The sequence below is a fragment of the Arachis hypogaea genome, chromosome 14 (assembly GCF_003086295.3).
Source record: "Arachis hypogaea cultivar Tifrunner chromosome 14, arahy.Tifrunner.gnm2.J5K5, whole genome shotgun sequence".
NCBI classification, from domain to species: domain Eukaryota; kingdom Viridiplantae; phylum Streptophyta; class Magnoliopsida; order Fabales; family Fabaceae; genus Arachis; species Arachis hypogaea.
The window spans coordinates 26,766,829-26,779,124 of NC_092049.1; the positions used below are offsets into that span (position 1 = coordinate 26,766,829).

Sequence of the window (12,296 nt, forward strand, 5' to 3'; positions counted from 1 at the left end):
CAGTGCTTTCTAGTGCGTAGAAAAATATTAAGGAAGCAGCACCTTAAGGGTTATTTTTAGGGATTGTACGTGATGCTAATTAAGCCCAAAGGAGATTGAACTAATTCAAACCGTATCCACTGGAAGATAAGAGGGTATCTTATATGGTAATTGCAGCAAGTCTTAGAGATTTAGTAAAAATGCACAAGAAAATAATTAAAGTGCATACCAAGTAAAGGATTGAAATCAAACCTTGATAGAGAGAGAACAAAACATATCGAATTAAATAAATCTCATCTGATGTTCAAGGAATGAAAGTTTGCAAAAGAGAGCCACTTTACTCACAGTAAGCCCCCAAAATTCAAGGATTTACATGATTACACCAGGACATGTTCAAACTCATCCAGAGGAAACGAGATTCACACAAGTCAGAGATAGGATTGGAAAGTTGATCTATTCATTATTCAGGAAGAAATTCAAAGTAGAATTCCAATGTAAGATTCACAAGAGAAACTAGGTCGACTCGTGCAGATTCGCTGACGCACTCTGATTTGTTTGTCTTCAAGAATTTGTCACTTGATGTCAATTCCTCACGTAGCACTCTTATGTTGGTCCTAAGTTGATTACTTTAAATCCTAATATGTCACTTCCATCTTAAGTACAATTAAACGCAATGTTACAACATCATATAGCGTAATTGAAATTAAATTAGCAGTTTTATGATTACCTCCACCTCGTTGTGACTGACCAGTGCCTTGAGTCCTTTTTCATGGAAAGTATTGGGAGATATGTGGTAGCACGAATCCCACACTTTTGTACTGTTGTACCAGCAAGTACATTGGGTCGTCCAAGTAATACCTGAGCGAGTCAGGGTCGATCCCACGAGAATTGTGGTTTAAAGCAAGCTATGGTTATCTTGCAGGTCTTAGTCAGGTAGATCAGAAGGTTTATATGTTTTCATTCATAAAGAGAAACTATTTATAAGAGGAATAAAGAAAAAGAGGTAGAAAATACTGATAGGAATAGGGTTAAGGATTAGAGTTGCTTTGTCTTTCTGAATTAACTCTGGTACTACTGTGCTCTTTGCTTGTGAATGATCTTCTTCTATGGCAGGCTGTATGTGATCAACGCCATGGGCCGTGGTCATTGATATCCTCTGCTACAGATTGAATGCCATTGGCCGTGGTCATCCAATCTGATGAAGGGTGAAGCGCTTAGCAAATCATTCTCTTGGCCATCCTACTCAAAACGCCACAGACAAGATCGAATCTTCCGGATCAGAGAACACTGCTTTTATGGATTCTAGCCTATACCACAGAGACCCTAATCTCCCCAAAAATTAGCTGAACTGGTGTCTCGAGAAGTTCCCAACGAAGTCGTGGATTAGCCGTCTGAGAGATATATAAACATAGTTGTTGGCTCGTGCTTTCCAATCACGTATTCACACGAACCCAAGTAGATGCGGGTGTTTATCAGGCACGTTCATCTTAATGTGATGAACAGAGCTAATTTGTCAGATCATCCTATTCACCACGATGAAGATCGGATATACATCTTAGAGATAAATCAAACACAGATCGAAAAAGAAACAATAGTACTTTTATTAATTCATAGGACTCAGCAGGATTCCTTCCCTCAACCTAGGAGGTTTAGAAACTCATATTGAACTAAAAACACAATGTAAAACTCGAAAATAGCATAGAGAGGTCTGATGATGTTGTAAAATATACTTTAAATACTAAACAGATGACTACTAAGGGTAAAATAGTCTATCTAGTGCTAAAATTAACTTCTGGGGCCTACTTGGAGAGTGTTTGGGCTGAGCTTGATGAGATCCACATGCTATGAGGTCTCTTGGGCGTGGAACGCCAGCTAGGAAGTCTTCTCTGGGCGTTTGGACATTGGTCTTTGCTCTTTGGGTGCTGGACACTTGGAAGAGGGCAGTAGCTGGCGTTGAACGTCAATTTTGGGCCTTCTAATCCGAAGAAAAGTATGGACTATTATACATTGCTGGAAAGTTCTAGATGTCAGCTTTCCAGAGCCATTAAGAGCGCTCCATTTGGACTTTTGTAGCTCCAGAAAAGCTCTTCTAAATGCAAGGAGGTCAGATCCAGACACCATTTGCAGTGCTTTCTCTGTCTTTGAATCAGACTTTTGCTCCAACTCCTCAATTTCAGCCAGAAAATACTTGAAATTGCCCAAAAAATACAAAATTGTAGTAGAATCCAAAAATGTGAATTTAACACTAAAACCTATAAAAAATTAATGAAAACTGAATAAAATATACTAAAAACTATATGAAAATGATGCCAAAAAGCGTATAAAATATCCGCTCATCAATATGCCCTAATTCCCCACAATGGTAACATTGTCCTGACCTATTTCTATGAGACTTGTCTGGAAGATAGTTTACATTCCTCTTGAACTCTTGTCCCCTTGGTGCCAAATTTTTATTGTGGTCTCTTCAGTGAAATTTTCGAGTATCATTCTCTGCGACGGCAGCCTTTCTCACACATTCTTTAGCAACCCGGCTTATATTCACCAATTCCGAGAAAATTCTAATTTTCATTGGCCCAACTAAGTGCAGAATGTCACTCCAGAGTCCTCCCTAATACTTGATGCATTTTCATTCTTCAAAGTCCCCGGGAGCACCTTGACAGATTCGGGAGAATCGACACAATTCTTCAAAATTATTCGTATACTCAGCAACTGACAATTGCGACCTACTTCAACTACAGCAGCTCAAGCACCTTGGCATTCCTAACTGAACTAGAAAAGTACTTTCTATAGAACTCCATTCGAAACAACCCCCAAGATATCACAATGTCATCTAGTTGCAATACAAGTCGCGTTCCCTGCCATCAGTATTGAGCTTCACCCTATAACTGGTAAGTCCCAAATCTACCCACTATTCCTCGGGAACCTGCTGAGCTTGCAAGGCCCGTTCCATTGTCTGAAATCAATTGTCGGCCTCAGTGGGGTTCGTAGTTCCTCTAAAGGTAGGAGGATACACCTTCAGGAAGGTTGACAATGTCATCGGCCCATTATCCCCGTTTCCGCCATTTACATTGTTAGCTTGATTTCCTATGGCAGCAGTTGTGGCCTGCATAGCCGCAACCATATTTTTCAGGACAGCCATGAAGTTTGCGGGATTATTTGCATTCGTCTCGGGTTCTATATTTTGATTCCTACCTCTCTCTCAACTGCGATTGCGTCCACGAGTCACCATCTAGTTCCTGTTCACACTAAATAAGTGAAATCAAGTTGATCAATCTAAATATCGCAAGTCTAGTACTTCAAAGTCCCAAATGCATACTCATGGACATTCATGCCACATATATCCATCAGATAACCTAATTTAACATGTATAGATATTCAGAGTATGCCCAAAAGCATAGTCAGTCCGTCCCTCAGGCTCTACAGGAACAAACTACTCTGATACCATAATGAAATATCCTACCACACATAGTTTTACACCTAAGATGTAAAATAGAGGTGGTGAGGCGCTACAACCTCTAAAAATAATATATATATATATATATATATATATATATATATATATATATATATATATATAGTCAAAAAGATTTTATATCTAGGAGCCTTCTGAAGGAAAGTTAAACAAAAGCGTTAAATAGAAAAGCGCACCACTCACGTAAGCGATAAACGTAAACCGGATAGCATAAGAGTAAAGCGAAACATAAATACATATAAGAATAATTTCAAGATACAGATAACAAAGTTTCTGACCCAGCTTGCGAAGTTAAAACTGAACAAAGTATATAAACATATATACATAAATACATAAAAATCCCAAAATGACCTAGAAAACTGTTTACAGAACCTGTTTCTCCGAATCAACCTCTAAGAGGGATAAAACATAATATATACAATAGAGATATAAAGTATCTACATATATATCGAAAACCAAAATAGAATCCCCAAAAAGCTAGAATCCTTCGCTTCAGAAACTTCCAGAATGCCTCAGGGATGAGCCTTACATCCTGCATCTGAAAACCACAAAATATGTATGGGGTGAGAACCAGAGGTTCTCAACATGGTAACAGTGCCCACATAACTAATATATAATGTCCCGGGAAAGCCGAAGGCGATCCTAGAATTTTCGACAACTGATTCAAACTTAAAAGTTAAAATTTAAAACCATAAAATAAGGCGAGGTATCTAAGTTTAAGGATTCCTAGTTTTTATCACATTTCTAACCTAAGTCCCTAAGTACACCGCCTTTCCTCCAATCCTCCGAAACACCAGTGCATAGACAAACAATGCATACAAAGAAAACACAAGTAGTTTACCGTTACAGCAAACAGAATATATAGCAATTAAGCATAAATATCAGTTGCGCAAACCCACGAATGCAAAACCAAACAAGACACATAAATGCATATGATGCATACCTTTTCTACTGGCTGTGAGCTTACATGTCGGTTACTTTGCCAAAACCTGACACACCCAATAACTAACCTGGATATTTTCTCTCTGATATGCCTCCAAACTCTTGGGATATAGTGCTTGTCACACTCTCAGGATATAGTGCCTGCCACACTCATGGGATATAGTATCCGTCGCATTACTCGGGATAAAGTGTTCCCACATTCTTGGGATATAGCACCCACCACGCTCTCGGGATATAGTGCCCGTCACACTCATAGGATATAGTGTCCGACACACTTCCTAGAGTAAGGTGCTCCTACACTCTTGGGATATAGTGCCCGCTACGGTATCGAGATATGGTTCCCGTCACACTCTCCAATGACACCCGTTATTTATCATTACCACCCTTATACTCTCCCTTGTACACTCACATTTCATCAATTCATATCTCAATTTAATCTCAAGTTCATCATTTATCATCATCATTCACTTCTCATTCAACATTGCCAACATCTCTTTACTTAGTTACTCGCTTTATCCACACTTTTCAATTCAAATCCCCCACTTCAAAAGCTCTCTTCACCTTTAAGTCACCATCCCTTCCTAGTTCAACCCCGTTCATTACCATTTCATCTCAATTCAATTCTAGGGTCTTAGAGAGTAAAAATAGAGGTTTAGAGGTTCAAAATCATGTTTTAAAACACAAAACTCATTTAGCTGAAAACAGGGGTTGCACGTACGCGTGGGTGTATTTTTCCTTGCTCGCGTACGCATGCACATGCTCACGTATGCGAGACACCAAACTCGAAGGGAATGGCCGCGTCGCGTGCAGGTGACATATCGCGTGCAGGTGGTCACGTATGCGAATGCTACAAGGTGGCAAATTGGCTAAGTGCTACAGAATTTCAGTTTTGCACCTCAAATTTCTGACGCGCATAACTTTTTCATTTTAAAACATTTATCATCCGTTCTTCAAACAGTGTGTACATCATCAACACCATCAACTTCCTCATGCCAATTAACAACCAACTCAACCATCCCACATTCAATTCAATACAATATACAACAAATACATCATTATTATCATACCCAACCATTCAAGTTCAATATACATAATCATCATTCAATTATCTCTATCAAACACAATACCATCACCGCAACTAATATGGCACCAACAACAACCTCAAACTCACTAATCCTTATGCATATCAATCCATCACAATCATCAACAACAACAACATTTCAATCCTATCTTACAGTTAATTAGCCTAAGTTTTCACAACACATTATATTTTAGTTACGAGAACCGGAACCGTACCTTGGCCGATTCCCCGATAAACCCAGAACACCTCAAGCGTTCATCACATCACAAGGTCCACCACAAAATTCACCATCCAAGGACCCAATCAAGTTTCTATCTTCACACTCTTGCTCTTCATCGCATATATACACTACCTATTTCACATCATTATATTCATACATACACACTCAATACGCAATCATAATTAATTAAGAGATTCACTAGGGTTTGAGGATCCTTACCTTGAATATGCCTCAATCGAATAAAAGTCCACTAATTCTTTAAGTTAATTTGACCTTAAAACATCAAATTAACCAAAAACCTCAACACCAAAAGCTCAAAATTTTTGAATTAGAGAAGAGGGAATTGAAACTGAAAATGTTACTTCCTTACCAAATTAAGTATCGAGCTTTGTAGAGCTTGCCGCTATGGATATGTGGCCGCAAACGGTGCGGCGATCGGAACTCCAGATCAAAAGTTACGGTCCAAAGAAGGAGGAGATGAATAGTAGTAAGGGTTTGGTGCCCCCTTCACCATTTCCAGCGTGTTTCTCATGAATGGAGAAGAAGAAACCTGAATTCACTTAAGTGTGGGTTGGATTAGGTTGGGTCTTGGACCCAATATGGGCCAATTCGTCTGGTTCGGCACATTTGGTCCAATCTTAGGCTAAATTTTTTAAAATTAGTATCAAAATTCTTATTTTAATTAGTTCTATATCATCAAACTATAAAATTCTATTTTCTAATTTTCTTGATTAATAATTAATTTATTCGCTAATCATTCGCTAATTACGCAGAATTTACAATAAGTGCGTAATATAAATATTAAATATATAAAATTACGAATGTTAACTAAAATAACTTTGAGTTATTATCTCCTTTACAATCTTAAGATATTTCCAAAAGAAAAAGTATAGGTAGACAATGAAAATATTAAACAATGTGAACAATAGATATGCCGAATATTCAATTCAATAGGTATGCGGATGGTTATTCTAATGTTAGGGCTTAGGAGGTAATGCGGGGGTGGAGTATTCTTTTACTTTATTGGGTCAATTCTAGAGCCCATTGTTTGTAACACCCTAACTTTTAGCACCTCATGATCGTACTAAAAGCCTAGGCGTCACGTACCTCTAAACCTTTTTATCCTATACTATCTTTATTTAATATTGAGCCTTCACGAATACGACCGATACTTTAATTAAGAAATTGAAAGGAGACTTTATTTTAAATCATTTAATCACAAAAGTATATATATTCACATAGCTTTATATACATAGACTTATTTTAAAGAGTCTCAATTACAAGTCCTACCCCTCCAAAAACTAAAATAATAAACGACGAGGAGAAAATAAATTCTAACAACCTAACTTGTGAGCATAATCTTCTAAGCTCCTGTAGCTCCGCACTAAACCTTCGTCCCTATAGCTAAAAGTGGTGGAAATAGAGGGTAAGAACTGGAGAGTTCTTAGTATGGTCGGGGTGTATAGTTATATTCATTTTATACATACTTGGTCAGCAATAGCAGTCAACAAAGTACAATCTAATTCAACAATTATAGAACACAGAATTCAAATAATCATTTAGCACACCCACAATCACAGAAAATACACTCACAAATAAATATGCGCAAACAAGTATGATGCATGTCTATCCCTAGTGCATGTAATGAGCTCATCTGTCGGTTTTGATCCGCTCCCGATGTAACTCAGCAACCTTTGTCTGAGTTTGGTTTCCAGTGTCATAGCCTCTGTAAGCAACCTCTGTCTTACAGGTGCGACTCTCTTAAGCCGATGTATGCAAATATAAGCAACCTCGGTCTTACAGGTGAGCCTCTCTCTAGCCAATGTATGTATTGATAACCTCTGTAAGCAACTTCTGTCTTACAGGTGTGACCATTCCCTGGATTGGCCGATGTATCTTTGGAAGCAAATCTTGGTGGACTCACCACCATATTTTTGCTCGTTTTCAGCAGGTACACAATCATCTCAGCTTGTTCTCAATGCCAAACAATACTTCTACTTATCTCCTTTTCATTTCGTTCTTTCTTTCGTTTCCTTTATTCCTGTTCTCTACTTTCCTGTGGCAGAGGTTCTTTAAATTCTTTTAATCTTTTCTTTTCTTCTTCTTTTCTTTTCCTTGTTTTAATACCAGAAATTATTTTCACACTCTTCCCTCGTATCTCCCTAGATGTTTTATGAAGAGTGAATCATAAGATTCTCAACTTAGGTTCGTCTTTCTACAACTTTTAAGTAGGTTACTGTTTAACTCTTCTATTTTGTTATAGTACAACTTACTAATGTATAATATATTTCAAAAATACTTTGATAATAATCTTAATAAATTAATAACAATAATAATGATTTTCTTTATTACTCAAAACTTATAACTTAAACTTTATTATTAAGCTTTTATAAATTATTCTACATCCCAAAATATTTACATTTTTACCCCAACATATTTTATAGTTTATTAAAATATTCTTATATATATTACCATTATCAAAATAACCTTAAATCTTTTATAAAATACCCATTTTACTCCTGAATTTCTCAATTATTACCAAAAATACTCCAAAAATATATATAATTACAAAACTAACTTCAATTTTTATTAAATTACTATTTCAATCTCAAATATAAATTTTATTTCTCTGATTATAACTTTACCAAAGAACTTAACCCTATTTCCAAAATCTTCAAGTTTTCTGTTTGAGTTTTAAGTCCGTTTTTAAGTTTTACTATTACCGATTTTTCGTAACTTTTAATTTAATCTCTCGGCTATCACACCTCACCAATGTATACTTTATTCTCAACGATAGTTCAGCGCAAAAATCACCAAAACAATTCAGTCCCTGCTGATTTTATCACAGCCAAGCCATAAACTTCACAAATACATCATAATATCACAGAAATTCAACATAAACTCATTCAAACTCAAACAATAATCAATCAAATCAACATTCACTTATCAAATTCACATTTAATTATTATAAAGTTACCAAACCCTACTTCCGTACAAAATTAAAATACGCAAAGCTCTGGAGAAGCTTTCTGACCGAGCTACTGAAGAAGAAAACGTCAGAAATCGTCTGTGCCTCCTAGAACTCCAATTGACCGAACTTAAGGAGAAGAGGAGCTACGTCACCGTCAACTTCTACCGAACAAAAATAACGCCAACGTGAAGAGGAGGAAGATACGAACACTTTTATTGAATTAGATTTTTTATTGGAGTTACAGATTAAAAGATATCGAAGAGGAAAAAAATGGAAGGAGCTCACGGTTTCACCATGCAATTCGGTCACTCTCTCTCCATTGTGAAATGTAGGTTCGGTGATTTCCCGAATGAATTAGAGAAAATGCTTAAATGAATTGATGATGATTTAGCAAGACAACAATGGTGGTTAGGATATATATATGTCATTGTTATGTTAATGCATGCATGGTATATAAAATATTACTAATCTTTCTTTTCCTTTTGTTCCCCTTAATGGCTTCGGCCAAATATTCTTTTTTTTTTTTTAAACGTTAATAATAATAATAATAATAATAATAATAATAATAATAATAAATTTAATTTTTTTACTTATCAAAATAATTTTTAATAAATACTTTAAACTAATAGAATAAGTCATAATTAAATTAAACTCTAATAATCATAAAATTCTATTTAATTATTTTTTGTAAATTAATTTTTTTAAAAACAAAATTTTAAAAATATAATAACTCATAAATAACTAATTATTTAATTTTCAAAAATTTAGAATCTTACATTGTTCATATTGTTCACAAAAGTTATTGTCTACCTAGTAAAACCCATTCCAAAATGCAAATGAAGAAAAACAAAATTAATTTTCACTCAACAAAAACAACTTAGAGTATATATTGAAAGTGATCAAACCTTTCATTAACAATAAATAATAATATTAAACTTGAATTTGTCTAGGTTTAGAAGTGATCAAACTCATACATTAGTTTGTAGTTGATGTAAGCTTTTGATCAACACACAACCATCATTAACAGTTGAAGGTGCAATCGCAGAAAATTGGACCCCCAAAGTAGCTAAAGCATCTTCCGTAAGCTCCCTGGCCAAAGTGCTTAAGAGCACAAGCATTTTTACACCATTGTTTATCACACCCTCCTACCATATGCAACTTATCTTGACACCTTTTCTGCTGCAATGATAAGCAATTATCCCCACCACCACCATCATCCTTGTTGCACACTTCACTACTTGCCACCGTAATCATAAGAGCACCTATATATGTCACAACATTATTCATATGCTTCAAAATTTGGAACTTTTAGTATTAGATGCTTAGCTTGTTCATATTCATTGGTTAGCTAGAAATTGTGGTTATACACCACCAGTTAGTGAACATATACATCACAACAGATATACACTAGAGAAAGCTAAGTTATATGGGATGGACTCTTATATCTTTTAAGAGGCAAAAATTATGTTTTTGTGAAGTTTTATTCCGGTAATTCTTAATCTCTTGATTTAATACCTTTGTTGCGGTTTAATCTTAAATTGAACAAATAAATTATATTTTTTTTTCGGTGACTTAGAACAAACAAATTATATGATAATTCTTAAAAGTATAACTCTGGTAAATATTAAAATTAATTATAAATTATATTACATATGTCGTTAATTATTTTTTCAATTAAACACAAACAATTTTAAATTATACGCTCTTATGTTTACTGTCTTAAATACCAGCTCATGCCAAATTTAGATACGAATATTGTTTGAAGATTTAAAAAAATTATCACTCAAATAAATAAATAAATGAAAAATAACGTAGGTCATTTTAATTATAAGCAAAAAGATTGGTTTTACAATAAACCTAATATTTTTTTAAAAAAATCATTTTTTAGTTACATTAAAAATTAAGAAGTAAACTAATTTCTTTAATATATAATGAAGAACAAACACTACTAACACATGATTAGTTAAAATTCAGCATGTAGAATTAAATTTTGAAATTCATAAAATGACGAGCACCAACCAAACATAAATTTAATTAAAACCAAGAGTCATAATGTCAAATAATATATAAAAAAGGCCAATTTTTAATAACTAAACAAATTTAACTCAATAATAAAAAAGTCGCAATATTATAAATAAGATCTCTCTCTAGTTAAAAATTCATTTTACACCAACTCAGATCTATACACCAAATATTGGTTGTGCTGCCATTCCTAGAAAAGATCATAATTAACCTACTTGATGTTGTGAGAAGAAGAAGAAGGAGAATAGCGTATTGCGAGAAGTGGTTGGCCATGTTTTGAGGACTTCACTATCGCCTTTTACGAGAATGTGGTTCATGTATTTATCCCTTTGAAAAAGTTTAGAAGGCTAATATTTTATTAAAATTTGGTTAATATTTAATTATTTTAAAAAAATAAGTAATTTTATATTATTAAATATAATTTTATACTATTAAAAATATTAATAATAATTAATTGATTATAAATTATAAAACTTACTAATTTCTAATATTTTTTTTATAAATATATATTTTATGAAAAATATTATTTTCACAACAAAATTATATTTATGTATAAATATCTATATAATTTAACTCATTTTTAGTAATATTTTAAATTTTAATATGTATTTATATTTGTAATTAATTTTAATGATAACATCTAATATAATTGATATTTGTCTCTTCACATTTATATATGAAAGAGAAAGAGAATCTATAGCATTAATTGTATGTTGATGATGAATGGGTCCGTTTAGAAACTCTAAAAGTTATTTTTTTTTAGTTTTTGATTTATAAAAAGTTATATTAATAGTGTTTGGTATAATTTTTTAAATAAATTTTTAACTTTTTAAAAAATTATTTAAGAACTTTTAAAAAAGTTAAAAAATTTGACTTCTCTTATTTTCAAAAACTATTTTGCCACTCTTATTTAATGCACAACTTTAAAATAAGGACTTCTATAATAACTTTTCAAATACAAAATAATTTATTTAAAAGTTGTCATTAATAAAAATTCTTATATTTTAAATTCTTTTTTCAAAAAAATTTATTTTGCATAAATGGCTACTAATTACTATATATTTCTTAATTATTATATATTTCTCGCCGCTTCTTTTTCCGCGCCGTCTTTCTTTTCGTTGTTGTTTTTTTTTTCCGCGTTGTGCTCATCCTCGTCGCTGCTTCTTCCGCGTTGGAAACGTATTTTAGATAGTTAGACGTGTCTGTGTTAATTTTTTTGGTACACTGTTCCCCTCATTATTGACGTTCTCCGGGTTATTATAGTTTTTAGTCTTTTTTTTGTCTGTTTAATAAAAAGTTTTATGTTTTTAATCTATACAAAATATTGGATGTTCTATGATTTTTTTTTTGATATATTTGTGTTGATAATTTTTTTTGCACATCTCTATTTGATTTGAAATTTATAATGTTAATATAATTTAAATGTGCTAATACTTAATTTTAGATGTATTTGTGTTCTTCATTTAATTTTAAAGGTGTTTATGATCAAAATTTTATTTTTAACCTTATGATGTAAACACTAAACTTTAAGTGCAAAGATAAAAATTTTATTGTCCAAAATTTGTTCTTTGTCTTTCTGTTAGATGTGTAAAAATTTGTACTTTGTCTT

The 12,296-nt window shown here is 33.3% G+C and overlaps 1 long non-coding RNA gene across 1 annotated transcript; it reads right to left on the reverse strand.

Moving 5' to 3' along the window:
- Positions 1-9,496: 9,496 nt before the first annotated feature.
- Positions 9,497-11,014, reverse strand: LOC140178838 (uncharacterized). The gene is made up of 2 exons (XR_011871784.1): positions 10,903-11,014; positions 9,497-9,927 (listed from the first exon to the last, which is right to left on the reverse strand). It is a non-coding gene; the product is annotated as an uncharacterized lncRNA (long non-coding RNA).
- Between the last annotated feature and the right edge of the window lie 1,282 nt (positions 11,015-12,296).